The sequence below is a fragment of the Dendropsophus ebraccatus genome, chromosome 6, assembly GCF_027789765.1.
Source record: "Dendropsophus ebraccatus isolate aDenEbr1 chromosome 6, aDenEbr1.pat, whole genome shotgun sequence".
Lineage (NCBI taxonomy): Eukaryota > Metazoa > Chordata > Amphibia > Anura > Hylidae > Dendropsophus > Dendropsophus ebraccatus.
The window spans coordinates 78,254,960-78,274,553 of record NC_091459.1 but is presented as its reverse complement, the minus strand read 5'-3'; the positions used below and the strand labels follow the sequence as shown (position 1 = coordinate 78,274,553).

General features: G+C 39.9%; 1 protein-coding gene and 1 long non-coding RNA gene across 6 annotated transcripts in view; one reads left to right on the top strand and one right to left on the bottom strand.

Moving 5' to 3' along the window:
- MECOM (MDS1 and EVI1 complex locus) overlaps positions 1-19,594 on the bottom strand; it is a 430,268-nt gene that overhangs the window by 240,659 nt on the left and 170,015 nt on the right. The window lies entirely within an intron of this gene.
- Positions 1-19,594, top strand: part of LOC138795738 (uncharacterized) — a 42,663-nt gene that overhangs the window by 18,117 nt on the left and 4,952 nt on the right. The window contains exon 2 of the long non-coding RNA XR_011363666.1: positions 5,909-6,032. This is a non-coding gene — a long non-coding RNA (uncharacterized lncRNA). The remainder of the gene's footprint in view (positions 1-5,908; positions 6,033-19,594) is intronic.

Below are 19,594 nucleotides of genomic sequence, written 5' to 3'. Positions count from 1 at the left end.
TATTTTAAGTTGATTTAGGAGGTTTGTATACTGGAAACCCCCATAAGTGACCCCATTTTGGAAACTAGACACCTTAAAGAATTAATCTAGGGGTATAATGAGCATTTTAACCCTACAGGGGCTGGAGGAAAGTATTCACCATTAGGCCGTAAAAAAATGAAAAATTAAAATTTTCCAATAATATATACATTTAGATTAAAGTTTCTCATTTTCAAAAGGAACATGAGAGAAAAAGCACCCCAAAATTTGTAACACATTTTCTCTTGAGTACTACGGTACCCCATATGTGGGCGTAAACCACTGCATGGGCACACAGCGGGGCTCAGAAGGGAAGAAGCGCCAATTAGCTTTTCCATTGCAGATTTTGCTGAAGAAGTTTCCGAGCGCCAGGTGCATTTGAAGTGCCCCTGTAGTGTCAGCAGAGAGAAAAAAACCCATAAGTCACCCCATTTTGGAAAGTACACCCCTCAAAGAATTCATCTTGGGGTAGGATGAGCAATTTGACCCCACAGGTGTTAGAGGAAAGTATTCAAAATTAGACAGTAAAAATGAAAAACTCAAATTTTTTCCAATAATATGTTCCTTTAGTTTAAAATTTTTCAATTTCACGAGGAACAAGAGAAAAAAAGTACCCCAAAATTTGTAACGCAGGTTCTCATGAGTACAACGGTACCTCATATGTGAGCATAAACCACTGCATGGGCACACAGCGGGGCTCAGAAGGGAAGGAGCGCCAATTAGCTTTTTCAATGCAGATTTTGCTGAAGAAGTTTCTGAGCGCCAGGTGTGTTTGCAGAGCCCCTGTAGTGCCAGCGGAGTAAAATCTCGCTATAAGTCACCCCATTTTGGAAAGTGCACCCCTCAAAGAATTCATATTGGGGTGTGGTGAGCATTTTGACCCCACAAAAATGAAAAACTTTAGTTTGAAATTTCTCAATTTCACGAGGAACAGGAGAGAAAATTCACCCCAAAATCTGTAACGCAGGTTCTCCTGAGTACAACGGTACCCCATATGTGGGCATAAACCACTGTATGGGCACACAGCAGGGCTCAGAAGGGAAGGAGCGCCAATTTGCTGGAGCAAAACCACAGCTAGTAACAGTTATTAGAATAGCGCAGTTACTAAAAAACAATAAAAAAAAATTAGATTACAGGTAATGTGGGGTGGTTACGGACAGTCTGGGGTGGTTCCGGGTAATCTAGAGGTGGTTACGGGCAGTCTGAGGTGGTTACGGGCAGTCTGAGGTGGTTACGGGCAGTCTGGGGTGGTTACGGGCAGTCTGAGGTGGTTACGGGTAATCTGGGGTGGTTTCGGATAATCTGGGGTGGATACGGTCAACATGGGGTGGTCACAGGCAACCCGCTGTGGTTACGGCAACCTGGGGTGGTTACAGGCAACTTGGTGTGGTTAGAGGCAACCTGGGGTGGTTAGAGGCAACCTGGGGTGGTTATGGGCAACGTGGGGTGAATACGGACAACCTGCTGTGGTTACAGACAATCTAGGGTGGTTACAGGCAACCTGCTGTGGTTACGGGCAACGTGGGGTGGTTACGGCCACGTGGGGTGGTTACGGACAATCTGGGGTGGTTACGGACAATCTGGGGTGGTTATGGACAATCTGGGGTGGTTACGGACAATCTGGGGTGGTTACGGACAATCTGGGGTGGTTACAGGCAACCTGCTGTGGTTACGGATAAACTGAAGTGCTAATAGGTAATCTGAGGTGGGTACCTGTAATCTGGTGTGGTTACGGGCAATCTGGAGGGGGTCACTGGCAATTTGGGGTGGTTAGAGGCAAGGTGCAGTGTTCAGAGGCAAGGTGCGGTGGTCAGATGCAAGGTGCGGTGGTCATAGGTGACGTGCGGTGGTCGTAGGCGACGTGCGGTGGTCATAGGCGACGTGCGGTTGTCAGAGGCGACGTGCGGTGGTCAGAGGCGACGTGCGGTGGTCAGAGGCAAGGTGCGGTGGTCAGAGGCAACCTGCGGTGGTTGCGTGCAATCTGGGGGGTTACATGTAATCTGGCATGACTACGGGCAATCTGGGGTGGTTATGCCCAACCTGCGGTGGTTACGGGCAACCTGGAGGGGTTACAGACAATCTAGAATTGTTACGGATAGAGTGAAGTGCTTATAGCTAATCTGGGGTGGTTACATGTAATTTGGGGTGGTTACAGGCAATCTGGGGTGATAACGGACAATCTGGAGGGGGTCACTGGCAACGTGTGGTGGTTACGGGCAACGTGCGGTGGTTACGGGCAACGTGCGGTGGTTATGGGCAACGTGCGGTGGTTACGGGTAATCTGGGGGGTTACGTGCAATCTGACGTGATTACGGACAACCTGGGATGGTTACGGGCAACGTGCGGTGGTTACGGGCAACCTGCGGTGGTTACGGGTAATCTGGGGGGGGGGTAGGGGTAATTTGGGAGTAAACTGCAATTATTACTACAATAAAAAGTGTGTGTTTTATTTTTTTGTATGTTTGTCACTTTTTGTACTTTATACATTCATTTTCACTGTATTACTATGATTACTGTGATATTTTCTATCACAGTAATCATAGTTCAGTGACAGAGACCAAATTGGTCTCTGTCACTTTAAATTTTCAGAGCTTGGCTGGTTGTGGAGCGCATGCGCACTTCATAACCAGCCAGGACACGGAAGAGGAAGGAGCTCCAGGAGCAGGTGAGTATATGGGGAAGGGGGGGGGGTGACTGGGGGACGGGGGTGACAGGGGGGTGGGGGGCGACTTGGGGGGTGGGGGGACATTACTTTTTATCCCCTGTCACCAATCATTCATGGTGACAGGGGATAAAAATTGCCGGCGGCACATGGCACAAGCGATCAGCGGTATATAGTATATACCGCTGATCGCTTGTACCGGGACCCCGATGACTGCCCCATGCTCTCCGCTACCTCCGGTGGCGGAGAGCATGGGGCTTTCATTCATTTTTCTTTTTTGATCACTGTGAACAGACATTAGTCTGTTCACAGTGATCGCGGCGGCCATCTTGGATACGATGGCCGCCGCGGGAGGGGGGGTTAGTGACTGGGGCACTAGGGGGCTGATCTGGGGGCTGATTTTTACTTATTTCATCTCCCCCCACCGTGGATTCACGGTGGGGGGAGATGAAATACAGCGGCGGCACCGGCCCATTAGTGACCGCCGTTTCGGCGGTCACTAAGGGGTTAATGGGGGTCAGCTGTGGAATCGCAGCTGATCCTCATTATCTCCGGTGCTGTACACAGATGAGAGCGGGATCGCTGTCCCTGCAGCGATCCCGTTCTCATCACAAAGCCCCCTCAAGTCAGGAACGTATATGTACATTCCTACTGCACGGGGCATGTGCAATAGGAACGTATATATACAGATGTAACTATATCAAAGAAACAGCTATGCCAAATACAAACACCATAGCACACCAAAAGATATAATAAATAAGAGTACTTTATTATGACAGGTACAATATTAAATATAAATGATCCCACAAACTAAAAACAATTAAAATATAAATCCCACAGGGGGGTACCCGGTATAGTACCACCCACAATGACACCCCAGTTTAAGTATATCACACACCCTGTATGGATAAAGTGCACGTGCAATACGTTGGTGTTCTATAACATGGTGTCAATAATCCACAATAACAATATATAAATGCACTAGAGAAAGGTGTAACCTGATAAATAAGAAAGGCCAAAAGCAATATCACCTAATGTATAAGAAGTCATGTGCCAAGACAGTGAAATCAAAATCAAACCAAAATAATAGGATACCACCATAAGTAACAGACAACAGGGTGGTGATGGGGTGTCAACAAAGAGAGCCCCACGCGTTCCGTCCGCCCAAACCGGACTTCCTCAGGAAGTCCGGTTTGGGCGGACGGAATGCGTGGGGCTCTCTTTGTTGACACCCCATCACCACCCTGTTGTCTGTTACTTATGGTGGTATCCTATTATTTTGGTTTGATTTTGATTTCACTGTCTTGGCACATGACTTCTTATACATTAGGTGATATTGCTTTTGGCCTTTCTTATTTATCAGGTTACACCTTTCTCTAGTGCATTTATATATTGTTATTGTGGATTATTGACACCATGTTATAGAACACCAACGTATTGCACGTGCACTTTATCCATACAGGGTGTGTGATATACTTAAACTGGGGTGTCATTGTGGGTGGTACTATACCGGGTACCCCCCTGTGGGATTTATATTTTAATTGTTTTTAGTTTGTGGGATCATTTATATTTAATATTGTACCTGTCATAATAAAGTACTCTTATTTATTATATCTTTTGGTGTGCTATGGTGTTTGTATTTGGCATAGCTGTTTCTTTGATATAGTTACATTGGTTTATATGCTTACCATTTAGCACCCATCATTTACACTGGGTTGTGCATGTCCAACACTTTTGCTTGGTATATATACAGATGGCTGACGTGAAGGGGTTAAGGACTGAGCAAATTTAATTTTTTTTTGCACATTTGTTTTTTCCTCCTTGTGTTTATGTGCCTCAAGTCAGTACGATTACAACAAAAGGCCATTTATATAACTTTAATTTCATTTTACTACTTTTTAAAAAAAAAATTACTTTTAAAATTTAACCTCTTCAAGACCCAGCCCAAAATGACCCAAATGGCCACGCTAATTTTCATTTTTACATTCTCCCCTTCTAAGAGCTCTACAACTTTAGTTTTTCTATCTACAGAGCCATGTAAGGGCGTGTTTTTTTCAGGAACAGGTGTTTACTTTGTAATGGCATCTTTCATTCTACCATAACATGTATGATGGAACCCAAAAATATTATTGATGAAAAAAAAATTCTTGAAATTGGAATAAAAATGCAATATCATAACTTTTGGGGGTTCCTGTGCCTACATAATGCACTATATGGTAAAAGTAACATGACACTGTTATTCTATAGGTCAGTCTGAACACAACCATATGCAGGTTTACACAGATTTTCTAATTAAATGGCCCTATTGTGACTCTTGTAATGGTTTAAGTTTTTCACCTATGGGGCTGTTTGAGGCAAAATTTTTGGCGCAATGATGCCTAGTTTTTATTAATACCATACTTGTGTAGATTGGACATTTTGATCACTTTCTATTAACTTTTTCTATATATATATATCATATAATAAAAAAAACAGCAATTCTGGGGCTTTTTCCCCCCTTTTCATTTATGCCGTTTGCCGTACATGCAAATTGTTATATTTTGATAAATCGGACAATTACGCATATAACGCATACAGTATATAATGGGGGAGATTTATCAAACATGGTGTAAAGTGAAACTGGCTCAGTTGCCCCTAGCAACCAATCAGATTTCACCTGAATCTGATTGGTTGCTAGGGGCAACTGAGCAAGTTTCACTTTACACCATGTTTGATAAATCTCCCCCAATGTGTTTATTTATTTTTATATGTTGTATTTATAAAATGGGATGGGGGAATGATTTTAATTTTTGGGGGGAAGGGGCTTTGGGGTATTTAAAAAAAAAAACTTTTACTTTTACACACATTTTAAGTATGCATAGGCATAGCATTGATCAGTGTTATAGGAGCTCTGCTCATGGCAGACTTATAGAGCAGAGCATCGGCCAGACCGCCAAAGTAAGGTAAAAGACCTTTTTTTTTTTTTTTTTTTAATTTGGGAATAGAGGGGTGGGTGAGTTGAATTTCTTAGCTATGTTCAAACAACAGTAATGGGCCGTCATTTAACAGCAAAAGTCGTCAGTCTGTTGATAATGATGGCTGCAAATAATGTTCTTGATCATTACCTGCAGCCGTCATTATCAATAGGTGGCCGTCATGTTGTGCTAAAATCCTGTCATAGCTTTAAAATGGGATGGGATTTTGAAATATTTTAGAAATCAAAAAGCTTTTGTTTTCATTTGTTTGTAGTCCCTAATACTATGATTGCGCATAGAGATCAATGCAGTGGTACTGCATTGATCGAGCTGCTGAAGACCGCCTGTAGCAATCCCAGAGCTGAAACAGTGCCGGGAAACAAAAGAGGCGCCAGACGGTAAGTGTAATAGATCGGCTTCTCCTAACCACATTGCAGGAAGCTGATCCCCCCCACTGGACCATCATGGAAGGCATTTACAAGCCATTGAAATGCCGCTGTCAAAACTAAATGGTTAATTAGCAGCACAGTATAGAGAGGGGCCACATTGTGACCCCTCTCTGTACCCCATAAGGGATGCCATGAAGCACCTTGTATGTCACAGGTCCTTAAGGGGTTAATAGATTGCCCCTATTTTTCCCAAATAACATCTTGTAGTGAGAACCTTATGCTGTACAAATTGCAATTAATTTGGATGGTACCCAACAGCTTCTGCCTGCCCCAGGAGGTAAGTATAATGGATCGGCTTGTCACAATTACATCGCGAGAAGCCAATCCCCTACTGGACCACCATAGAAGGCACTTACAAGACATTTAAATGCCACTGTAAGTATTGACTGAGGCATCTAAATGGTTAATTAGCAGCACAATACAGAGAGAAATCTATCAATACATAGAGAAAAATCTATCAATCAAGGATGGCAGGGTGAGGGAAAGCCACTAGGCACCTTCCCAATGACTCATGGTTCAGGCAGCATGAAAGTGATGACAGGTTAGATGACAGGTTCACAAAAGAGGCGGAATTCTGCTTGCCTCAGTCTCCCAGTGTGTCTTTGGGAGGGCTCGCACACCTCTACTTCCGTCGCTCTTTGCTTAGAGAACTGACATGTCAATTCTTTGAGTGGAGAGCGACGGTCGTGGAGGCACGCAAGCCCTTCCATAGACACACTGTGGGAACCTGAGGCAGGCGGAATCCCGCGGTGGAGAATTCCACTATGGAATTCTGACGCTTTTGCTCCGTGTAAGCTGGCCCTTAGGGTATTTTTACACAAATACAAACTGTTGTAGTAGTTTCTGTTGGAAATCAGTTCCATACATCTGATGGGCCTGTTTCTGCAACTTGCATTTGGATTCTAGAAGACTGCATTCAGATGTTTACAACAGCTTAAAAAAATCTCTACAACAAATCTGCTGTACGTAAACTTCCATCCATTGAACAATACTTGGCTAAGCACTTTCCTTCCCATCTCACAGGAGACTGTATGGATGTCTATGGAGCTTGTCTCCTGGAGCAAGCAGTGAGATGGTATTGGAGAGACTTAAATATTAAACATTTCATAATGACCAAGCTTTTCATACAAGTAATATGACCAAGTGATAAAAAGGTCTGAATAGGCATTGAAGTTCATTGCATAAAGTTCATGTGCAACTGAACATAAATGCATATATGACATAGGTATATAACAATCACTTGACCAGGCTGAGAGATGAGGATATTTAAGCTAGTAAATTGAGCAATTGGAGCATTGCCATGGAGAGAGCACCATGTTTTCTTACATATTTACCCCATGTTGTTGTCATGGGCCAAATAATATACCAACCACAAACTACGGTATCTGCCTCTTCCTAGTTTAGTGGCTATATAACATAAGCTGCTGAGTACCAAGCTTCTATTATGAAATTTGCTAAATATAGGCAGTAATTTAGGTTTTGCATAGATTTACACATTAATTAAGAATACAATAGCATATAGTATATCATTTAAATATGAGCCTGACAATGTATTGACTGGTGCATAAGTTACCATGATGATTAATAAGCACAGAGTCATGGGAGAATGTAATTTATCCAGTGACAAAACGGTAATGCCAACAAAGCACCTTGTGACAACACAACCCATTGTAATAACCCTGTATTTTATCCTTATGTACATCAAATAGCAAAAGACAAGTCATTTAATAGAATATACATAGGGGGTTTGGTAGATGAATTCTGGGAAAAGGAAGTACTCTCTGGAGACACAATGGAAATAAATATATAATTCACCAATTCTTTTTTATTTGTCCTTGGCATAAATGAAGAACAAATTAGCTTCCCTCCTTGGGTGTTTCTTAGAAAAAAGTAGCAACAAATAGAATTTAAGACCTTCTGTAATATGCTGCTTTGTAGATAAGCGCTGCAGAGAGGTAAAACACTGAATAGGAAACTTTTCCACTCTTCCTTTCAAGATCTGAATGATATTGTTGGTATTGGAAACTATTACAGAAAGCCTTATTCCAAAGAGTATAAGCTTTCTAGTTATGTGAAGAAAGCACTTTGAGCTATCAAGATATAACAAGAATGTAGTATTATCAAATTAAAACACATCTGACCTATGTAGCAAATAGATTTTACTATATTACTATTAAACTGTGTTTGTGTAAGGAGCCATATTGTATTTGCACTTCCATACATTAGAAAGAGGCAAATGGGGAAAAATAGTCTAGCCATCGATAAGTTAATGCATTTAATAATTATCAGTAATGAGATAGATAGATAGATAGATAGATAGATAGATAGATAGATAATAGATAATAAAGTCTCTGTTAACAGTAGCATCATGGTTTCTGATGTTACACCTGTTACACTAAGCAGTGATGGTCATGCCAGACTGTACAATAGATCCTATTGACTTAGGATGGGTCTGACACTTTATAGTAAAATAATTTAGTGTACAATACAAGTAAGTGTACTAACATCACTTACTGACAGCAGCTCCCTGTGTACCTCAGACTAAAATCAGACTCCCATGCTCCCATGCTGTCCATAAGATGGCTGACATGGAGGCGCATGTGACCATTCCCTGCCCCTCAGTGTCCACTACTTAATCTGTATTTGCCAATTGAGAACACTGGGGGGCAGGGCATGGTCACATGCTCCTCCATGTTGGCCATCTTATGGACAGACTCACTACAGAGCAGAACACCACAGCCTGGAGAAGGGTAGTCTGATATTAGCCCTATGAGATACACAGGGAGCTGCTGTCAGTAAGTGCTGTGAGTACACTAACAAATACTGTACACTGAAGAATTTCAACCCCTTTAACCCCTAGTGCACCAGTCAGTTATAGTACGTCCTTACAGGAGGTTAGTTTCAGCACAAGGATGTACTATTACTGACCTGCTTCAGATGCTCACTGTTTACAGAAACAGTGACCTAGAGACGCAACTAAACTGTCAGCTAATAGCTGACAGTTTAGTTTAACTGCCATTGGATCCCCAGCATTGACAATCGCCGGCATTGGTCCAGCATTGACAATCGCCGGCATTGGTGGATCGGTAGCATTAATTGGTATGATAAAAAATACATAGGATTACAATTGGAATCTCTGCAAAGAAAATGCTAATTTTAACTTTTCTCTCTTACTTTGCAGTTATTCCTGTGAAATGCCCAAAGGGTTAAAAAAAAACTGTGTGAATGTCAATTTAAATACTTTAAAGGGTGAAGATTTCAAAATGAGGCTTCTAGTATACATGCCTCAAAAATATACTCCAAAACTGAACTGATTCCTAAAGAATTTCTCTGTTTGAAATTTTCATGAACAATTAGAAAATTGCTCCTAAACATTTACGGCCTCTAACATCCTAAAAAAGTAAAGCATGTTCACCAAATGCTGTTAATATAAAGTAGACATTTTATAGATATGAATTCATAAATAATTGATGTAGTATTACTATTTTTCTTATTGGCAGAGACTTTCAAATGCCATCAATGCAAATTTATCACTAACATAAAGTGGAATATGTCATGAAAAAAACAATGTAGGACACAAGAATCTGTAAAAGCATTCCAAAGTTATTGATGCTTAAAGTGACATATTTGAAAATGTCATATTTGAAAAATTTGGCCGTGTCATAAACGCCAAAACTGGCTGTGTCCCTAAGGGGTTAACAAAAAGACCAGTGCGGAGACCACACCAGTATGCATGTCAAAAAGCAACAGTAACCTAATGGAACATGCTCCCTACAAATGGAAATGTGAAAAGCACTTTGATCATACTGAATTATACCATGTGGCCAATGTAGTCTTTCAGCTTCGGCAATGTGCACTATATGTCCTAGCAGGCACTCGATTAGCATTGCAAATGCACAGAGCATAGAAAGGGAAGCAATGAGCCAGCCCTTTTCTCCTCTTCTATCACATAGCATTTAGTAGCCCCTGTGGACCCATCAATCCATCAGCAAAAGCACTGGCACATTTCTGCTAGACCTTCAACCCAACAGAACCAATGGAATTTTGTTTTCAAAACTGTAAAATTCATACGAAAGTAGCTTGAAACAATATTGTTTTTTATGGTTCAATATAAATGCCTAAAATCTATAACTTATAAACAATATGTATACAAAGAAGGTAAGCAGAACACTTTGTAAGTACATAAATAAGCAACCATAACACATCTTGGATCTCTAATCCTACATTACTAACAGAATCTGAATTCCCCTGGAAGCAAAATTGTAAGGCAAATACCCAGGAGATAAGGCTTTATAGTGCTGTACCTCAATGAACTATACTGAATAAATATATTTAGCCTATTTAACGTTATTTGTATAAAAATGCACTTTTGGCAGCTACTGCAGGCGTTCATGCATGCAGACTATTATCATTGTCTATTTAAAAAAGACAAATCGATAGCTGTAAGAAATTGAAGCTTAGTTGTGTTGAATTTTCCACACCAATGTTTCCCATACTTGCTCCTGGGCAGAATTCATTAATTTTTATTAAAAGGGAAAACATTTGTTCCCATGATAATATTTGCATCCCCGGAATGTTTTTCACCTCTGCCACAAGGTGTTGCACTGGCTCATACATCACCAGATTACTTGGAGAGCAAAAAGACCCTCAGTCATTAGAGAGTGAATTAAAGATGATCTAAAGAGCTATTAATCACAGTGACAAAAGCCTTAATGTTTCTATGACCCGAACGGAGCCAAGGGACCAAAATGGAAGCTCAGGGAATGAAAATGGAAACATATGTTTTTCCAAAATAACCTACCTTAGGAAAACTGTCAAACGTACATTCACATCAGCCGGAGAAATTCTGCATAGTAGCAATTTATGTGCGCTCACAGCCTCTTTTTCAATACATTAAAAAATACCTTCTGACAATAACAGATTTGAAGGAGAAATCTATAAATGTTTGAAAGACATATACATAGATAGATAAATAGGTATATAGATCACCGCAGCACTCCAAAATAAGTTTTTAAAAAAGTGGTTTATTTAGCCCAACAGCCGCAATGTTTCCATCTCGCTATGAGATCTTTCTCTTTCACAAGAGAGATCGAAACGTTGCCGCTGTTGGGCTATTTTTTTTTGCATGTATTTTGGAGTGCTCCTGTGATCTATATGGCTATGTTCACACTACGTTTAACAGCGTCCGATGCGTAGCAATGGACGCTGTTAAACTACTGGCCGCCGGGCTGCATTCAGGACGTTCCTCCAGCCGATACCCTTGTATCGGCTGCAGAAAGGTTCTTTTTTTACTATTGATTTGCGGACACTGTCGGGTGTGTCCACAAATCAATTAGCCATTCACTTCAATGTAATGTGTGGCCACCTACAGCCTACATAGCCTACACCTGTATACACAGTACCATAGGTCACAGGGGTGTATACCGCTGGCACCAATTTTTTTTTTCCAGAAGGAGTGCCTAATCTTATTGATTTTTTTTCTAGAAAGATAACTAGATAGAATAGATAGATATAAATCTCTAGCTCATTTACCTTAATATTTATGTTTTGCATTTAAATAAATTGCAAATGTTGTAAATGTTATACGAGTGAAAAAAACAAGTGTAAAATAAATAAATAGCATACTAAACATTTGACATGATAAACTACTAATAAAAACAAAGGAAGCTATTAATGATATTGCACTAGTGTTATCCACAGGGAGATTTAGGGGAGGCAGGGAGATTTAGGGGATAAACATAACATTACTGTATTCAACATTTTTCAAGATTTTGTATTCAAGAATTTCTTACACTTTCAGGCTATGTTCACACTACGCATGAGTCCGGCCGTAGTTCGTACGCAGCCGTACATGTGCGGCTGAAAGTACGGCCATGGGAAAAATAGACATGCGGCCGGATTGCAAACATGCGGGCGAACCACGAACATACGCCCGTAGTAGAGTTATGCTTCCCTAGCTTGTTTCGAAGCGATCTGAAACAGGTCATTTACTTGGAAATCTTCGCCCAGCCCAATAAAACTCACAGAACCTTTTGGATCAAAAAATAAAGTTCAATTTGGCTGAAATAAGTACTTCGTACGGGACCGCATGGAAATCCTCGGCCGTGAGTTGGAACATTTCCGTCCTCAAACAATGGTCTTGTTCATTTTTCACGGCACCGTATAAGATCCGTCCGTAAGCTCATACGTAGTGTGCATTGTGCGGGCGTATATCGTATACTTTCAAGCGAACGCATCAACCTCAAAACTACGTGCGTATATTTGCGGTTCGGACTACAGCCGGAAAGATACATAGTGCGAACATAGCCTCAAAGAGAAATAATGTCTTGATAATGGAGAAAGAGTGTACCCCCATGCCTAGCCCATGATGTAGGACATGTCATCCTGTACATCATGCCATAACGGTCACAGCTTCTTGCAGGGACTGAGGATGTCTATAAGAATTCTATCCTCTTACTATTCCACGCAAGCACTTTTTCAGGAGGGTAGTTAGACTAGAACCCTACTGTTGTCCACGGTATGGTTTAATTTTGGCATATGTTTGCCCATTAGAGTCTATAGGCATGATGGGCAGATCTTTTTCCAGATTAAACGCTGACAGTACATGACACGGCTAATTTGGCTTTACAATGCTAATTTGTATAATTGGTTAAAAATGTATGCAGAACAGGGAAGACATATATTATAGCAAGGATGATAAAATAAATAAAGTATTGTTTTATTAATAGTATTTACCAATATGATTTCTTCTACTACTAGTATTATCATTTATTGTGGACACATCACAGCATGTACACTACACATTAGCTAAACATAAATAATCACACCAAGGAATATATATATATATCATCATTGATTTTCTTTCCATATAAATGAATGTATATTTGCTGTTATAATCTGTTATAATATAGATATATTTGACAAAGTTCCTTATTGGCCAGAAAAATCAATAGTTTAATAATTTAAACAAAACATTTGTACGGCCGTCATTTGGCATTACTGATGAATGACTCCAGCATACACTTTGCAAAGTATAGGTTATAGGTTTTCTCCATGTGCAAGCTTCTGTTCATGCACAGTGCAAACAAGGTATATCATGTATCATTAGAAGAGATACATTTTGGTGAGAATAGTTGGAAACAGTATAGTGAGATACTGAAGAAAATCACATAGGTTGTTCATACAACAGTTTACAGACCTATTGCTAGTTAAGAAGGATGATAAATTTATGATTCTCAGTGTATTGTTTGTGTGAAAAGGATCCAGGAGGATTTACCTAATAAACATGGACATTAGTTTATGTAGTATGATTTTACATTGCTATATATATTTCCAATATACATTCCAATCCTGGTAATTTAACCCTCTACATGATACGATCATTGGTGATCAAAATATTTAGATTGAATTGACATCTGCAGAAGGCCCGATAGACACCAACACAACACAACTGATAGCGTTGATTGGTCACCATGGCAGACAGAGGCCTTCTGGAGACCCTCATGTCTGCCATAGAATTTATTGAGTTGTGCAGTTTCGCAGTGTACTTTCAGCCTGTTATTGCAAAGTACAATTAGTGGCGCAAAAAATAAGGGCTCATGTGGGTTACTAGGTAAAAAAAAAATGCAAGTGCTATGGTCCTTTAAGCACAAGGAGGAAAAAACAAAAACGTAAAAATTGAAATTGGCCCAGTCCTCTTTAGGGGTTAAAATGGCCCTATTGTGACTCTTATAGCGCTTTTATTTTTTCACCTACAGGGTCGTATGGAGCATCATTTTTTGCACCATGATCTCTAGTTTTTATTAGTAATTGATCGCTTTGATCGCTTTTTATACATTTTTTTTTACATAAAATGTAATCTAAAAAAAGCAATCTCTGGGTTTTTTTTAACACTTTTTGTTCACGCGTTTCACCGTGCGGGAACAATATTGTTTTATTTTAATAGATTGGACAATTACACATGCTACGGTTATTATATGTTAATTAACTTTATTATTTTTATGTGTTTTATATAAAAAATGGTAAGGGGGGATTTTCACTTTTATTAGGGAAGGAACTTCGGGAGTTTCATTGATTTTTATTCATTTTTTTATTCATTGATGTATGCATGTACAGTATGTGTGTATATAATTTATGTATATATATATATGGTGTATGCATGTACAGTATGTGTGTATATAATGTATGTATATGGTGTATGCATGTACAGTATGTGTGTATATGATGTATGTAGATATTATATGGTGTATGCATGTACAATATGTGTGTTTATATAATGTATGTATGTATATGGTGGATGCATGTACAGTATGTGTGTATGTGATGAATGTATGTATATGGTGTATGTATATACACTATGTGTGTCAGCGGTGTAACTAGAAATGGCTGGGCCCCATAGCAAACTTTTGAATGAAGCCCCCGGGGGCCTGCCCCAACCCCACACTGCCAGCCATCATGTGTAGTCATTAGTGTGTTACAGACACAGTAACACACTCCACAGACACAAATGACACAGGCAAACACTCCACTGACACAGGCACACACTTCACAGACACAGATACACACTCCACTGACACAGGCACACACTCCACTGACTCCACAGACACCACTGACACAGGCACATTCCACACACACACACACACTCCACTGTCACAAATACATGAACACAGTGGCAGACATACAGATACATAAATATACTCACAGACACACAGCAGTTCCCCAGTCTCCCCCCCCCTTGTCTGTATTTAGGCCGATCTCCACCCAGAAAATTTGAGGACCTTTGCATGGCTCAGGTCCTTCTCCTCTCTCCCTCTCTGTGTGCTGTTCCTGCAGTGCCCACACACCAGTAAGTGGAGTGTATATGTGTATGTATGTACAGTATGTGTGTAGATGTGAGCCCCAGAGAAGTGCAGGAACCTGGACAGGTGTGATTAACCCTAGAACTACAACCCCCATCATGTCCTACTGGCAACTCATGATAAGCATTGTAGTTTTGCAGCATGGGGCTCTCTTCAGGTTGCAGCACTACAACCCCATCACATCCTACTGGCAGTTCATGATGAGAGTTGTTGTTTTCCAGCTGGAGAGTCAAAGATAGGGAAACAATCATTAGAGATTGACACAGTACAGTCCATTAATTATAGGGGATAGTGGCACAGTACATGAGGTGGAGGCAATCGTACAGTACATAAGGGGGCAGTGATAGCTCATATTAAAATATACAGTTATTAATTCCACAGGGTAAAAGGCATCAAAGAAAGATAATACCAAATGTCAGAATTGCTAATTTTCATATCATTTGTTAGATAAAAGGGAAGGTATAAAAAAGAAATCCAATCACCCCAAAATGATACTAACAAAAACGATAGTTAAAAGCATAAAAACTAAGCCATGATACTACTTTGTAGACAAAAAAATAATAAAACGTTATAGGGGATAGAACATAGCTTTTTTTTTTTTAGTAAAACATAATAAAAATCTTAAAAATTGGGTATCACTGTAATTGTACTGACATGCAGAATAACATAGAATAACATATGAGTTTAGCTGCAAAGTGAATGGCAAATGAACAAAAGCCCTTGGAATTTGCACATAGTGTACATAGTATACGCTCCGGCCGGGATTCCTAGTGGCGCCGCAAACAACTGACATGTCAATTTTCTGCGGCCACAGAAAACCATGTCAGTACACAATGTGGAGTGAGCGGCTCCGGCCTCTCTGCGCCTGCATCAGAACCCTGCGGCCCAAAAGATCATCCGGCCGGTACTGCAGTATCGGCTGGGATGATCTTTTCAGAGACCGGCTGTTCCGTGACCCGGACGGGTCACGAAACGGCCGGTCTTATATATAGTCTGCACATAGCCTAAGGTGAAATAAAGGTTGTCTTCAAAAAGTACAATTAGTCCCTCAAAAAAGTTCTCATTTGTCTCTGTGTATAGTACAATAAGAGTTAGGCCGTACTGACATATGTTATATTTTTCCTGGTTTGTTGGTCTGCACTAGGACATTGTCCTTTTTTTGCGCATTGATCTTGTTTTTTGCGCACTGATCCACAAAGATTTGCAGACATGTGAATAGGCACATAGAAACCTATAGAACATTCATTTGTCCATAGTTGCAGATATGTAATTACGGACACATTTTGAGGCCCATGGGTTCTCAGAAGGGGGGAAGATAAACTCATGCCATAGGTAGTAATCCGTACTGCAAATCCCGGTCCGCACTACTTGCTTTGCTTTGTTTTTGCAGCACGGATCGCAGTCTCATGCACATGTACAGATAAGTGAACCATGCCACTGGAAAACATTGAATGCGTATCCACAACTGCAGACAGAAGTAAGGAGGTGAACTCAACATTATAATACATAATATATATAGAAATTAGACACCTTATTAAAGGACTTAGCTATTTCAGTCACATGTGTTTTTAAAAACTGTATAAAACAGGTGTGCAAGATCTATAGATAAACTACAGATGTAGCCTGTGTGAACTTGATCACAATGATGTGTTTAACTCGACAGTCTAATTGACCTAACATAGCTCCCTGACACAATTGTTGCATCAAGGATCATGTTAACCCTGGCTACTATACATCTGTAGGTATCGGGGTTGAATCAGTTGTCTGAATGACTTTCAAGATGGCACTATCATAAAATGTCACCTGAAAGCGCCTGATTCACCTAAATTGTCAAGGAAAGAGACCATGTGTGCTGCCAAGCATCAGCTGTAATGGGGTAAAGCTCATTGTCATTGCCCTCTGGGGAAGTGCAAAAACAAGTTATAAGAAATAAACATTTGATCTTCTGTCAGTCTGATGGATGAATCTGGCTTTCTCAGATGCTAGAAAATTCTTCTTGCCCTATAATGTACCTTCAGATGTAAAATTTTGTGGAGAAGGAATCGGATCCAGAAATGTGTTCATGATTTGCATTAGCCAACATATATTGGGGCTTGCGAGCATTGGGTATTAAAGGCCCATTTGTTAGTTTGCATTTAAGCATTAACAATGCACAAAAATAGAATGACTGAAAAAAGTACATGCAAAGTTCACAGCAAAAAGCCTTGTCCTATGTTTTATTTTAGACTCACATAAGATTTTAAAATGCACATTAACCATGCATTCAGCCACCTCCCTGGCAGAAGAGGTGGTCAACGTGACCCCTTTTCTTACTCTCTAGTCAAAGCGCAAATGACTAGACCAGAACTCATTGTCTTCTATGTATCTCTATTAGAAGCTTCTCATGGAGATACACAGGACAGTGACTTCTGGTCTTTTCAAATTTGCTGTACACAGAAGAGAGTCAAAGGTGTGGTCACATGGCCTCTGCACAGAGAAATAATGCAGCTCCGGGAGCTAGTGATAAGCCTGGGTGCACAAGCATGCCAACTTATTCCCGGGCAGGCAATAACAGGACAATGCTTCTTTAACATCACATATATTATAAACCTCTGGCGGAATCACTGCCATACCTAAAAAGATGTATAGTGGCTGTTAAGGTTAATAAAACCAATTTTAAATATCCTAGTAGGGAACTCTGAGTTAACAGATCAGTGTTACCCATTTCAGACGCTATTTCTTAGAGAAGAGCTACAAATGGGAGGACCTTTAAGCGGTATTCCTGTATCACTAAATGTTTTATATTGTGCTGGGGGCACAGTAAAATAAAATAAAAAAGCCTTTCCACCTCCTCCAGTTTCCCACTGCTCCCATTCCATTCCTGTGCCTTCTGGTCCACTGCTCGCCATTGTATGTTCCTACTTCTGAGACAAGTGGCCTCAGCAGGACCTGCCCATGAGCAGCCTCTTACTCCTCACTGCTGTGGCCAGTGATTGGCTAAGTGGGCAACGGACCAGGAGGCACTGGAAAGAGAGCTGGGGGGGACTAAGGGAAGTGAATATAATTTTATTATTTTTACAGTAGCCCCAAAACAGTAGAGATTGTTATAGCAACACCCACTTCATATAATACCAACATTTAAACTTAAAGGAGTATTCATGGATAGAGGAAACCTATAGACCAGGTGCCCAGACCTCCACAGTAGTCAGGCATAACTGCTCCATTAAAAGTCTATGGCACTTATGGATATAGCTGAGTGCACATCTCACTTATATGTGTCAATTCCATAGGGTTGAAATGGAGCAGTAGCGTGTACAGTATGCTCGACTTCCACTTGTGTAAGGAACACAGGACCTTGTCTGTCAATCATTTGGGTGGATAGATGATAATTTGTGAGAGTGAGAACATATATGAGAATGTATTTATTTTTTATGCCAGTCAATATATTGAGTTCTTTATACATGGTTACCACATAGCTTCCATTTGGCCCTACTACTACAAAAAAGTTTAAATAATAATCTAATCATCTTTTTTTTTTTAAAATATATGTGTAAGTTATATGAAAAATACCTCTAACAATATACTTCTATCATTTTTATTGATTGTCATAACACTAATATTAATAATTTTAGGTTCTGTATGATTTAGACAGGCAGGTCCTATCTTAGGGTTGGTGCTGCTGCCTTTGTGTAGGTTAGACAGCTAAATTCTAATATAAAGCAGACTCTGCACACATGAAAATAAAGTCGTTTTTCAAGTTAAAAAAAATTGTGCTAATCATTGAATGGAATATGGTGTAAATGTAGTATTATATCTGAGGAAAGCGTGTTCACTCATAGTCATGCACCAGAGCCATTAAGCCTTAAGGTCTTAAAGGTACTAGGCAAAGCATATGATAAATTTCTCCAAAACACCCCAGCCATAACATAGTTCTTGCTGATTGCTCATTTACCCATAATGCATGCTGTCATAGCAAAGCCTGACAAATGACAGAGAAAGCTCAGGTTATTTTTTTACACGGACTGCCAGCCCCTCACCTCAGATTATTCATTTATTAGGGCAATCACTGAGGTCTGGGTACTTAATATTGTTTTCACCAAATATGAAAATGATCTACTTGCCTATTCTTTAGTTCCTCCTAGGGCAAGCCATTTATCATCTGCTCACAATAAATGACTGCTTCATTATAACTGTAATTTATTAGATGCTGGCAGTGGAAGAGACACACCTAGAGATTTAAAGTTTCTGTAAATCTTCAGAAAATACAATATATCAGGCTCTGGCTATACATATTTTAAAATATTTTTCCTGGGTGTCTTTTTATTATTTTTTTTTATAAATGTTAAGACCTTTTCTAACCTAAACAAGCAATCTATCTATTCCCTAGAAATATGTCTATGTCTAGATACATGCACTTTTAAAAACAGCAATAAAATAACACACATTTATTAGATTAGAAATGTGTGTTCAGTCACAAAAAGTTATTACAGGAAGTTTTAAAACTCTCCTAATAATGAAATGCTTAACAATATCAGTTTCATTATTCATGTGCAAAATAAAACTTTTGTTTCCTTAGAGAGTCCTTTTTGTCTTTGTGAAAAAATACTCCCTCTGCTGGGTGTTACCCCATAATAGGATAACAATGTAAAATTATTTTGTTTATCTATAATGTAT